Source organism: Dendropsophus ebraccatus, chromosome 2, assembly GCF_027789765.1.
Source record: "Dendropsophus ebraccatus isolate aDenEbr1 chromosome 2, aDenEbr1.pat, whole genome shotgun sequence".
Lineage (NCBI taxonomy): Eukaryota > Metazoa > Chordata > Amphibia > Anura > Hylidae > Dendropsophus > Dendropsophus ebraccatus.
Window position 1 is genome coordinate 218,628,487 of NC_091455.1, and position 13,649 is coordinate 218,642,135.

The 13,649-nt window shown below is 53.8% G+C and overlaps 1 protein-coding gene across 3 annotated transcripts in view; it reads left to right on the forward strand.

Moving 5' to 3' along the window:
• LOC138784073 (zinc finger protein 271-like) overlaps positions 1–13,649 on the forward strand; it is a 29,685-nt gene that overhangs the window by 520 nt on the left and 15,516 nt on the right. The gene's annotated exons all lie outside the window — the stretch shown is intronic.

A 13,649-nucleotide genomic window follows, 5' to 3' on the forward strand; every position in this document is an offset into this window, starting at 1 on the left:
CGCAGGAGCTGTGTCCCTAACTACCCCAAGAGATATGTCCCTAACTACCCCAGGAGACACGCTCTTATCTGCCCCAGGAGTCCCATACTTAACTGCCCCAGGAGGCATGTTCCTAACTACCCCAGGAGACATGCTTGTATCTACCCCAGGAGGCACGCCCCTAAGTACCCCAGGAGTCCCATGTTTAACTTCCCCAGGAGGCATGTCCCTAACAACCCCAGAAGGTACATCCGTAACTACCCCAGGAGGCGCGCCGGTATCTGTCCCAGGAGGCGCCCCGGTATCTGTCCCAGGAGGCGCCCCGGTATCTGTCCCAGGAGTCGCGCCGGTATCTGTCCCAGGAGGCGCGCCGGTATCTGTCCCAGGAGGCGCGCCGGTATCTGTCCCAGGAGGCGCGCCGGTATCTGTCCCAGGAGGCGCGCCGGTATCTGTCCCAGGAGGCGCGCCGGTATCTGTCCCAGGAGGCGCGCCGGTATCTGTCCCAGGAGGCGCGCCGATATCTGTCCCAGGAGGCGCGCCGGTACCTGTCCCAGGAGGCGCGCCGGTACCTGTCCCAGGAGGCGCGCCGGTATCTGTCCCAGGAGTCGCCCTGGTATCTGTCCCAGGAGGCGCGCCGGTATCTGTCCCAGGAGTCGCCCTGGTATCTGTCCCAGGAGTCGCCCTGGTATCTGTCCCAGGAGTCGCGCCGGTATCTGTCTCAGGAGGCGCGCCGGTATCTGTCCCAGGAGGCGCGCCGGTATCTGTCCCAGGAGTCGCGCCGGTATCTGTCCCAGGAGGCGCGCCGGTATCTGTCCCAGGAGTCGCGCCGGTATCTGTCTCAGGAGGCGCGCCGGTATCTGTCCCAGGAGTCGCCCTGGTATCTGTCCCAGGAGGCGCGCCGGTATCTGTCCCAGGAGGCGCGCCGGTATCTGTCTCAGGAGGCGCGCCGGTATCTGTCCCAGGAGTCGCGCCGGTATCTGTCCCAGGAGAGGCGCCGGTATCTGTCCCAGGAGGCGCGCCGGTATCTGTCCCAGGAGGCGCGCCGGTATCTGTCCCAGGAGATGCGCCGGTATCTGTCCCAGGAGGCGCGCCGGTATCTGTCCCAGGAGGCGCGCCGGTATCTGTCCCAGGAGGCGCGCCGGTATCTGTCCCAGGAGGCGCGCCGGTATCTGTCCCAGGAGGCGCGCCGGCATCTGTCCCAGGAGGCGCGCCGGCATCTGTCCCAGGAGGCGCGCCGGCATCTGTCCCAGGAGGCGCGCCGGCATCTGTCCCAGGAGGCGCGCCGGCATCTGTCCCAGGAGGCGCGCCGGCATCTGTCCCAGGAGGCGCGCCGGCATCTGTCCCAGGAGGCGCGCCGGTACCTGTCCCAGGAGGCGCGCCGGTATCTGTCCCAGGAGTCGCCCTGGTATCTGTCCCAGGAGGCGCGCCGGTATCTGTCCCAGGAGGCGCGCCGGTATCTGTCCCAGGAGGCGCGCCGGTATCTGTCCCAGGAGTCGCCCCGGTATCTGTCCCAGGAGGCGCGCCGGTATCTGTCCCAGGAGGCGCGCCGGTATCTGTCCCAGGAGGCGCGCCGGTATCTGTCCCAGGAGGCGCGCCGGTATCTGTCCCAGGAGGCGCGCCGGTATCTGTCCCAGGAGGCGCGCCGGTATCTGTCCCAGGAGTCGCGCCGGTATCTGTCCCAGGAGTCGCGCCGGTATCTGTCCCAGGAGGCGCGCCGGTATCTGTCCCAGGAGATGCGCCGGTATCTGTCCCAGGAGTCGCCCTGGTATCTGTCCCAGGAGGCGCGCCGGTTTCTGTCCCAGGAGTCGTTCTTTTATCTGTCCCAGGAGTCGCGCCGGTACCTGTCCCAGGAGGCGCACCGGTATCTGTCACAGGAGGCGCCCTGGTATCTGTCACAGGGGCCGCGCCGGTACCTGTCCCAGGAGGCGCGCCGGTACCTGTCCCAGGAGGCGCGCCGGTATCTGTCCCAGGAGGCGCGCCGGTACCTGTCCCAGGAGGCGCGCTGGTACCTGTCCCAGGAGGCGCGCCGGTATCTGTCCCAGGAGGCGCGCCGGCATCTGTCCCAGGAGGCGCGCCGGCATCTGTCCCAGGAGGCGCGCCGGCATCTGTCCCAGGAGGCGCGCCGGCATCTGTCCCAGGAGGCGCGCCGGCATCTGTCCCAGGAGGCGCGCCGGCATCTGTCCCAGGAGGCGCGCCGGCATCTGTCCCAGGAGGCGCGCCGGCATCTGACCCAGGAGGCGCGCCGGCATCTGTCCCAGGAGTCGCCCTCGTATCTGTCCCAGGAGACGCGCCGGTATCTGTCCCAGGAGGCGCGCCGGCATCTGTCCCAGGAGGCGCGCCGGCATCTGTCCCAGGAGGCGCGCCGGCATCTGTCCCAGGAGTCGCCCTCGTATCTGTCCCAGGAGACGCGCCGGTATCTGTCCCAGGAGACGCGCCGGTATCTGTCCCAGGAGGCGCGCCGGTACCTGTCCCAGGAGGCGCGCCGGTACCTGTCCCAGGAGTCGCCCTCGTATCTGTCCGAGGAGGCGCGCCGGTATCTGTCCCAGGAGGCGCGCCGGTATCTGTCCCAGGAGGCGCGCCGGTACCTGTCCCAGGAGGCGCGCCGGTACCTGTCCCAGGAGTCGCCCTCGTATCTGCCGCGCCGGTATCTGTCCCAGGAGGCGCGCCGGTATCTGTCCCAGGAGGCGCGCCGGTATCTGTCCCAGGAGGCGCGCCGGTATCTGTCCCAGGAGGCGCGCCGGTATCTGTCCCAGGAGGCGCGCCGGTATCTGTCCCAGGAGGCGCGCCGGTATCTATCCCAGGAGGCGCGCCGGTATCTGTCCCAGGAGGCGCGCCGGTATCTGTCCCAGGAGTCGCGCCGGTATCTGTCCCAGGAGTCGCGCCGGTATCTGTCCCAGGAGTCGCCCTGGTATCTGTCCCAGGAGGCGCGCCGGTTTCTGTCCCAGGAGTCGTTCTTTTATCTGTCCCAGGAGGCGCACCGGTATCTGTCACAGGAGGCGCCCTGGTATCTGTCACAGGGGCCGCGCCGGTACCTGTCCCAGGAGGCGCGCCGGTACCTGTCCCAGGAGGCGCGCCGGTATCTGTCCCAGGAGGCGCGCCGGTACCTGTCCCAGGAGGCGCGCCGGTACCTGTCCCAGGAGGCGCGCCGGTATCTGTCCCAGGAGGCGCGCCGGCATCTGTCCCAGGAGGCGCGCCGGCATCTGTCCCAGGAGGCGCGCCGGCATCTGTCCCAGGAGGCGCGCCGGCATCTGTCCCAGGAGGCGCGCCGGCATCTGTCCCAGGAGGCGCGCCGGCATCTGTCCCAGGAGGCGCGCCGGCATCTGTCCCAGGAGGCGCGCCGGCATCTGACCCAGGAGGCGCGCCGGCATCTGTCCCAGGAGTCGCCCTCGTATCTGTCCCAGGAGACGCGCCGGTATCTGTCCCAGGAGGCGCGCCGGTATCTGTCCCAGGAGGCGCGCCGGCATCTGTCCCAGGAGGCGCGCCGGCATCTGTCCCAGGAGTCGCCCTCGTATCTGTCCCAGGAGACGCGCCGGTATCTGTCCCAGGAGACGCGCCGGTATCTGTCCCAGGAGGCGCGCCGGTATCTGTCCCAGGAGGCGCGCCGGCATCTGTCCCAGGAGGCGCGCCGGCATCTGTCCCAGGAGGCGCGCCGGCATCTGTCCCAGGAGGCGCGCCGGCATCTGTCCCAGGAGTCGCCCTCGTATCTGTCCCAGGAGACGCGCCGGTATCTGTCCCAGGAGACGCGCCGGTATCTGTCCCAGGAGGCGCGCCGGTACCTGTCCCAGGAGGCGCGCCGGTACCTGTCCCAGGAGTCGCCCTCGTATCTGTCCGAGGAGGCGCGCCGGTATCTGTCCCAGGAGGCGCGCCGGTATCTGTCCCAGGAGGCGCGCCGGTACCTGTCCCAGGAGGCGCGTCGGTACCTGTCCCAGGAGTCGCCCTCGTATCTGTCCCAGGAGGCGCGCCGGTATCTGTCCCAGGAGGCGCGCCGGTATCTGTCCCAGGAGTCGCCCTGGTATCTGTCCCAGGAGGCGCGCCGGTATCCGTCCCAGGAGGCGCGCCGGTATCTGTCCCAGGAGGCGCGCCGGTACCTGTCCCAGGAGGCGCCCTGGTATCTGTCCCAGGAGGTGCGCCGGTATCTGTCCCAGGAGGTGCGCCGGTACCTGTCCCAGGAGGTGCGCCGGTACCTGTCCCAGGAGGCGCGCCGGTACCTGTCCCAGGAGGCGCGCCGATACCTGTCCCAGGAGTCGCCCCGGTATCTGTCCCAGGAGGCGCGCCGGTATCTGTCCCAGGAGTCGCCCCGGTATCTGTCCCAGGAGTCGCCCTCGTATCTGTCCCAGGAGGCGCGCCGGTATCTGTCCCAGGAGGCGCGCCGGTATCTGTCCCAGGAGTCGCCCCGGTATCTGTCCCAGGAGTCGCCCTCGTATCTGTCCCAGGAGGCGCGCCGGTATCTGTCCCAGGAGGCGCGCCGGTATTTGTCCCAGGAGGCGCGCTTGTATCTACCCCTAACTACCCCAGACCACACCACAAACTATGCTCCAGGCTACACTGTGGCAGTCTTGAGCACTGTAACTATTTGGGCAGTATCGGGAGTACTGTAGCGGAATTTGAAGGTATTCAATACATTAGCGGTATTATTTGGGGATATATGGTGGTATCAGGCGCTGTATCTGTATTATTGGGAGGTATATGACGGTATCAGGTGCTGTATCTGTATTATTTGGGGGTATATGACGGTATTAGGCACTGTATCTGTATTATTTGGGGGAATATGACTGTATCAGGCGCTGTATCTGTATTATTTGGGGGTATATGGCGGTATCAGGCGCTGTATCTGTATTATTTGGGGGAATATGACGGTATCAGGCGCTGTATCTGTATTATTTGGGGGTATATGGCGGTATCAGGCGCTGTATCTGTATTATTTGGGGGTATATGGCGGTATCAGGCGCTGTATCTGTATTATTTGGGGGTATATGGCGGTATCAGGAGCTGTATCTGTATTATTTGGGGGTATATGATGGTATCAGGCGCTGTATCTGTATTATTTGGGGGTATATGATGATATCAGGCGCTGTATCTGTATTATTTGGGGGAATATGATGGTATCAGGTGCTGTATCTGTATTATTTGGGGGGTATATGGTGGTATCAGGTGCTGTATCTGTATTATTTGGGGGTATATAGCAGCATCTGGTGCTGTATCGGTATTATCCTCCTGCCCTCATAATATGACATGCTCCTCCTCCTTCTGCCCTCATAATATGACATGCTCCTCCTCCTCCTCCTGTCCTCATAATATACAAACTTGCTCCTCCCCCTGTCCTTATACTATACAGAAATGCTCCTCCTCCTCCTGTCCTTATATTATACAGACATGCTCCTCCTGTCCTCATAATATACAGACATGTTCCTCCTCCTCCTCCTGTCCTCATAATATACAGACATGTTCCTCCTCCTCCTCCTGTCCTCATAATATACAGACATGTGCCTCCTCCTCCTGTCCTCATAATATACAGACATGCTCCTCCTCCTCCTGTCCTTATATTATACAGACATGCTCCTCCTCCTCCTCCTGTCCTTATCATATACAGACATGCTCCTCCTCCTGTCCTTATAATATAAAGACATGCTCCTCCTCCTCCTGTCCTTATAATATACAGACATGCTCCTCCTCCTCCTCCTCTCCTTATAATATACAGACATGCTCCTCCTCCTGTCCTTATAATATACAAACATGCACCTCCTCCTCCTGTCCTTAAAATATACAGACATGCTCCTCCTCCTGTCCTTAAAATATACAGACATGCTTCTCCTCCTCCTTCTGTCCTCATAATATACTGACATGCTCCTCCTCCTCCTCCTCCTGTCCTTATCATATACAGACATGCTCCTCCTCCTGTCCTTATAATATACAGACATGCTCCTCCTCCTCCTCCTGTCCTTATAATATACAGACATGCTCCTCCTCCTCCTGTCCTCATAATATACAGACATACGCCTCCTCCTCCTCCTGTCCTTATAATATACAGACATGCTCCTCCTCCTCCTGTCCTTATAATATACAGACATGCTCCTCCTCCTCCTCCTGTCCTTATAATATACAGACATTCTCCTCCTCCTCCTCCTCCTGTCCTCATAATATACAGACATACGCCTCCTCCTCCTGTCCTTATAATATACAGACATTCTCCTCCTCCTCCTGTCCTTATCATATACAGACATGCTCCTCCTCCTCCTGTCCTCATAATATACAGACATACGCCTCCTCCTCCTGTCCTCATAATATACAGACATGCTCCTCCTCCTCCTGTCCTCATAATATACAGACATGCTCCTCCTCCTCCTGTCCTTATCATATACAGACATGCTCCTCCTCCTCCTCCTGTACTTATCATATACAGACATGCTCCTCCTCCTCCTGTCCTTATCATATACAGACATGCTCCTCCTCCTCCTCCTGTCCTTATCATATACAGACATGCTCCTCCTCCTGTCCTCATAATATACAGACATGCTCCTCCTCCTCCTCCTCCTGTCCTTATCATATACAGACATGCTCCTCCTCCTCCTGTCCTTATCATATACAGACATGCTCCTCCTCCTCCTGTCCTTATCATATACAGACATGCTCCTCCTCCTCCTGTCCTTATCATATACAGACATGCTCCTCCTCCTCCTCCTGTCCTTATCATATACAGACATGCTCCTCCTCCTCCTCCTGTCCTTATCATATACAGACATGCTCCTCCTCCTGTCCTTATCATATACAGACATGCTCCTCCTCCTCCTCCTGTCCTTATCATATACAGACATGCTCCTCCTCCTGTCCTTATCATATACAGACATGCTCCTCCTCCTCCTGTCCTTATCATATACAGACATGCTCCTCCTCCTCCTCTTGTCCTTATATTATACAGACATGCTCCTCCTCCTCCTCTTGTCCTTATATTATACAGACATGCTGCTCCTCCTCCTCTCCTTATAATATGCAGACCTGCTCCTCCTCCTCCTCCTGTCCTTATATTATACAGACATGCTCCTCCTCTCCTTATCATATACAGACATGCTCCTCCTCCTCCTGTCCTTATCATATACAGACATGCTCCTCCTCCTCCTGTCCTTATCATATACAGACATGCTCCTCCTCCTCCTGTCCTTATCATATACAGACATGCTCCTCCTCCTCCTGTCCTTATCATATACAGACATGCTCCTCCTCCTCCTCCTGTCCTTATCATATACAGACATGCTCCTCCTCCTCCTCCTGTCCTTATCATATACAGACATGCTCCTCCTCCTCCTCCTGTCCTTATCATATACAGACATGCTCCTCCTCCTGTCCTTATCATATACAGACATGCTCCTCCTCCTCCTCCTGTCCTTATCATATACAGACATGCTCCTCCTCCTGTCCTTATCATATACAGACATGCTCCTCCTCCTCCTGTCCTTATCATATACAGACATGCTCCTCCTCCTCCTCTTGTCCTTATATTATACAGACATGCTGCTCCTCCTCCTCTCCTTATAATATGCAGACATGCTCCTCCTCCTCCTCTTGTCCTTATATTATAGACATGCTCCTCCTCCTCCTGTCCTTATAATATACAGACATGCTCCTCCTCCTCCTCCTCCTTCTGTCCTTATCATATACAGACATGCTCCTCCTCCTGTCCTTATCATATACAGACATGCTCCTCCTCCTCCTCCTGTCCTTATCATATACAGACATGCTGCTCCTCCTCCTCCTCCTGTCCTTATCATATACAGACATGCTCCTCCTCCTCCTCCTGTCCTTATAATATACAGACATGCTCCTCCTCCTCCTCCTCTTGTCCTTATATTATACAGACATGCTCCTCCTCCTCCTGTCCTTATCATATACAGACATGCTCCTCCTCCTCCTCCTGTCCTTATCATATACAGACATGCTCCTCCTCCTCCTCCTGTCCTTATCATATACAGACATGCTCCTCCTCCTCCTCCTGTCCTTATCATATACAGACATGCTCCTCCTTCTCCTCCTGTCCTTATCATATACAGACATGCTCCTCCTCCTCCTTCTGTCCTTATCATATACAGACATGCTCCTCCTCCTGTCCTTATCATATACAGACATGCTCCTCCTCCTCCTCCTGTCCTTATCATATACAGACATGCTCCTCCTCCTCCTCCTGTCCTTATCATATACAGACATGCTCCTCCTCCTCCTGTCCTTATCATATACAGACATGCTCCTCCTCCTCCTCCTGTCCTTATCATATACAGACATGCTCCTCCTCCTCCTCCTGTCCTTATAATATACAGACATGCTCCTCCTCCTCCTCCTGTCCTTATAATATACAGACATTCTCCTCCTCCTCCTCCTCCTGTCCTTATAATATACAGACATGCTCCTCCTCCTCTTGTCCTTATATTATACAGACATGCTCCTCCTCCTCCTGTCCTTATCATATACAGACATGCTCCTCCTCCTCCTCCTGTCCTTATATTATACAGACATGCTCCTCCTCCTCCTGTCCTTATCATATACAGACATGCTCCTCCTCCTCCTGTCCTTATCATATACAGACATGCTCCTCCTCCTCCTCCTGTCCTTATAATATACAGACATGCTCCTCCTCCTCCTCTTGTCCTTATATTATACAGACATGCTCCTCCTCCTCCTCCTGTCCTTATATTATACAGACATGCTCCTCCTCCTCCTGTCCTTATATTATACAGACATGCTCCTCCTCCTCCTCTTGTCCTTATATTATACAGACATGCTCCTCCTCCTCCTGTCCTTATAATATACAGACATGCTCCTCCTCCTCCTGTCCTTATATTATACAGACATGCTCCTCCTCCTCCTCCTGTCCTTATCATATACAGACATGCTCCTCCTCCTCCTCCTGTCCTTATCATATATAGACATGCTCCTCCTCCTCCTGTCCTTATATTATACAGACATGCTCCTCCTGTCCTTATCATATACAGACATGCTCCTCCTCCTCCTGTCCTTATCATATACAGACATGCTCCTCCTCCTCCTCCTGTCCTTATCATATACAGACATGCTCCTCCTCCTGTCCTTATCATATACAGACATGCTCCTCCTCCTGTCCTTATCATATACAGACATGCTCCTCCTCCTGTCCTTATCATATACAGACATGCTCCTCCTCCTCCTGTCCTTATCATATACAGACATGCTCCTCCTCCTCCTCCTGTCCTTATCATATACAGACATGCTCCTCCTCCTCCTCCTGTCCTTATCATATACAGACATGCTCCTCCTCCTGTCCTTATCATATACAGACATGCTCCTCCTCCTCCTGTCCTTATCATATACAGACATGCTCCTCCTCCTCCTCTTGTCCTTATATTATACAGACATGCTGCTCCTCCTCCTCTCCTTATAATATGCAGACCTGCTCCTCCTCCTCCTCCTGTCCTTATATTATACAGACATGCTCCTCCTCTCCTTATCATATACAGACATGCTCCTCCTCCTCCTGTCCTTATCATATACAGACATGCTCCTCCTCCTCCTGTCCTTATCATATACAGACATGCTCCTCCTCCTCCTGTCCTTATCATATACAGACATGCTCCTCCTCCTCCTCCTGTCCTTATCATATACAGACATGCTCCTCCTCCTCCTCCTGTCCTTATCATATACAGACATGCTCCTCCTCCTCCTGTCCTTATCATATACAGACATGCTCCTCCTCCTCCTCCTCCTGTCCTTATCATATACAGACATGCTCCTCCTCCTCCTCCTGTCCTTATAATATACAGACATGCTCCTCCTCCTCCTCCTGTCCTTATCATATACAGACATGCTCCTCCTCCTCCTCCTTTCCTTATATTATACAGACATGCTCCTCCTCCTCCTCCTCCTCCTGTCCTTATCATATACAGACATGCTCCTCCTCCTCCTCCTGTCCTTATCATATATAGACATGCTCCTCCTGTCCTTATCATATACAGACATGCTCCTCCTCCTCCTCCTGTCCTTATCATATACAGACATGCTCCTCCTCCTGTCCTTATCATATACAGACATGCTCCTCCTCCTGTCCTTATCATATACAGACATGCTCCTCCTCCTGTCCTTATCATATACAGACATGCTCCTCCTCCTCCTGTCCTTATCATATACAGACATGCTCCTCCTCCTGTCCTTATCATATACAGACATGCTCCTCCTCCTGTCCTTATCATATACAGACATGCTCCTCCTCCTGTCCTTATCATATACAGACATGCTCCTCCTCCTCCTGTCCTTATCATATACAGACATGCTCCTCCTCCTCCTGTCCTTATCATATACAGACATGCTCCTCCTCCTCCTCTTGTCCTTATCATATACAGACATGCTCCTCCTCCTCCTGTCCTTATAATATACAGTCATGCCCCTCCTCCTCCTCTTGTCCTTATATTATACAGACATGCTCCTCCTCCTCCTCTTGTCCTTATATTATACAGACATGCTCCTCCTCCTCCTCCTGTCCTTATCATATACAGACATGCTCCTCCTCCTCCTGTCCTTATCATATACAGACATGCTCCTCCTCCTCCTCTCCTTATATTATACAGACATGCTCCTCCTCCTCCTCTCCTTATATTATACAGACATGCTCCTCCTCTTCCTCTCCTTATAATATACAGACATGCTCCTCCTCCTCCTGTCCTTATAATATACAGACATGCTCCTCCTCCTCCTGTCCTTATAATATACAGTCATGCCCCTCCTCCTCCTCTTGTCCTTATATTATACAGACATGCTCCTCCTCCTCCTCTTGTCCTTATATTATACAGACATGCTCCTCCTCCTCCTCTTGTCCTTATATTATACAGACATGCTCCTCCTCCTCCTCCTGTCCTTATCATATACAGACATGCTCCTCCTCCTCCTGTCCTTATCATATACAGACATGCTCCTCCTCCTCCTCTCCTTATATTATACAGACATGCTCCTCCTCCTCCTCCTGTCCTTATCATATACAGACATGCTCCTCCTCCTCCTGTCCTTATAATATACAGATATGCTCCTCCTCCTCCTGTCCTTATATTATACAGACATGCTCCTCCTCCTCCTCCTGTCCTTATCATATACAGACATGCTCCTCCTCCTCCTGTCCTTATAATATACAGACATGCTCCTCCTCCTCCTGTCCTTATAATATACAGACATGCTCCTCCTCCTGTCCTTATATTATACAGACATGCTCCTCCTCCTCCTCCTGTCCTTATCATATACAGACATGCTCCTCCTCCTCCTGTCCTTATAATATACAGACATGCTCCTCCTCCTGTCCTTATAATATACAGACATTCTCCTCCTCCTCCTCTCCTTATAATATGCAGACCTTCTCCTCCTCCTCCTCCTCCTCCTGTCCTTATATTATACAGACATGCTTCTCCTCCTCCCCCTGTCCTTATATTATACAGACATGCTCCTCCTCTCCTTATAATATACAGACATGCTCCTCCTCCTCCTCCTGTCCTTATAATATACAGACATGCTCCTCCTCCTCCTCCTGTCCTTATAATATACAGACATGCTCCTCCTCCTCCTCCTGTCCTTATAATATACAGACATGCTCCTCCTCCTCCTCCTGTCCTTATATTATACAGACATGCTCCTTCTCCTCCCCCTGTCCTTATACTATACAGAAATGCTCCTCCTCCTCCTTCTGTCCTTATATTATACAGACATGCTCCTCCTCCTCCTCCTGTCCTTATATTATACAGACATGCTCCTCCTCTCCTTATAATATACAGACATGCTCCTCCTCCTCCTCCTGTCCTTATAATATACAGACATGCTCCTCCTCCTCTTATAATATGCAGACCTGCTCCTCCTCCTCCTCCTGTCCTTATATTATACAGACATGCTCCTCCTTTCCTTATAATATACAGACATGCTCCTCCTCCTGTCCTTATAATATACAGACATGCTCCTCCTCCTCTTATAATATGCAGACCTGCTCCTCCTCCTCCTGACCTTATAATATACAAACCTCCTCCTCCTCCTGTGACTAATTTGGCCTTGTCTCAGCAAGTCAGGCATTAGTGGGCATGCTCTTTATGTTGCTGTGTAGCTGTGTATTGCATTATGACGGGGACATTTGTTATTAGCCCCCCCCCCCCACACACACACACACAGTCCACCTCTATATTGTGACCCCTCTGTGACCTTTCTCCCAGCACAGCGGACCTCCTCAGGTATCTGCAGAATACAGGGTGTACCCAATGACATGTCAGCCCAGTTCTTTAAGAACTCCGACCCTCCCTTAGGGCCCTATTCCACGGGACGATTATTGTTTGGATAATCGTTAAATAGCTCGCATTGAAGTGATAATCATTTGGTTGAATAGCAGTTAATGATTAAACAACGAACGAGAAAACGTTGATCGCTGAATAAGACCTGGGCCTATTTTTATTGTTGTCCGTTCGCAAATTGTTTGCATGGAATAAGATGTCGTTCGCAGTAGCGACTAACGCAATAGCGACAACAAGACGACTAAAACAACGGTCATAAGTAACGGTCATTGTTCCATGTAAATGGGTGAACGATTTCAGGTCGTTGGCAATAGCGGTCATTTCTGATTGTTTATCGTTAACGATTATATTGGCGATAATTGTCCCATGGAATAGGGCCCTCATGTGGGACCAAGATTCACTTTAAAGTGAAGCAATAGCTTAGATTTTCCTGGTCGGGTTACGAGCAGCGCCCGGGAGATGTGCCACAACGCTCCCCCCTCACCATGTGTCTTGTGTAGAAGCTCTCTGCCTGTCTCCGCACACTGTGGGGGTGATGGCCTCTTTCCTCTCCTTCTGTCCGTCCCATCATGGGCATGGTATGGTGGAGGTCCACTAGCTCTCTAATATTATCCTTAATGGACCTCCACCTACCTTGTATGCTGGCTTTGGTTCCTACTTGGACTATGACAGCTGGGTAAGGTGTGCGGCCTTTCCACCACATGCCGGCACCAGAGAGACAGCAAATGAAGAAGCCGTCTTGGTGACTGATTATTCTGTCTTTGTGACTATGGAATCTCCTACAAGTACTAGCTGTCTCCGTCTACCTACATTACCATCTCTCCCACTACTAGATGGATGGTTCTCCTTAGATCCACTAGGGCGGCCATCACTGAGACCGAGGTCCTGGCACCATCAGCCACCTTCGCGGCGTAGTTTGGGCCCCTAGGAGCAGATGTCTTGGAACCCTTTGTGTTCCTTCTGACTACATCCCCCAGCTGCTTGTCCTCATCCTATTTCTCACCCTCCATACCTGCCCCAGCGAGCTCCATTAGGGCCCTATAACGGCCCTATGCGGCAATCAGCAATCAGACGGCTGATGAAAGTCCGTTCCTGAGTCGTGAATCTTTTCAGCTGTCCATGAAATCATTGTTAATCGTTCCCTTTTGGTGGATGAACACATCATTTGTTTGTAATTACGATTGCTTATATACTAGAGAGTACGAGCTGTCGTAACTGCGATTGTAACTAACCACTATTATTCTGTGCAGGGCTGTGGGGTCGGTCAGCCGCGACTCCCGACTCCTGACTCCTGCTCCTTGATAAATGGCCGGTCATATACCAGGGGAGATATCTATCACACCGGCTCAGCAGCTTCTCCCTAATGTCCTACATGATCTGAGGGAATATATACTGTAT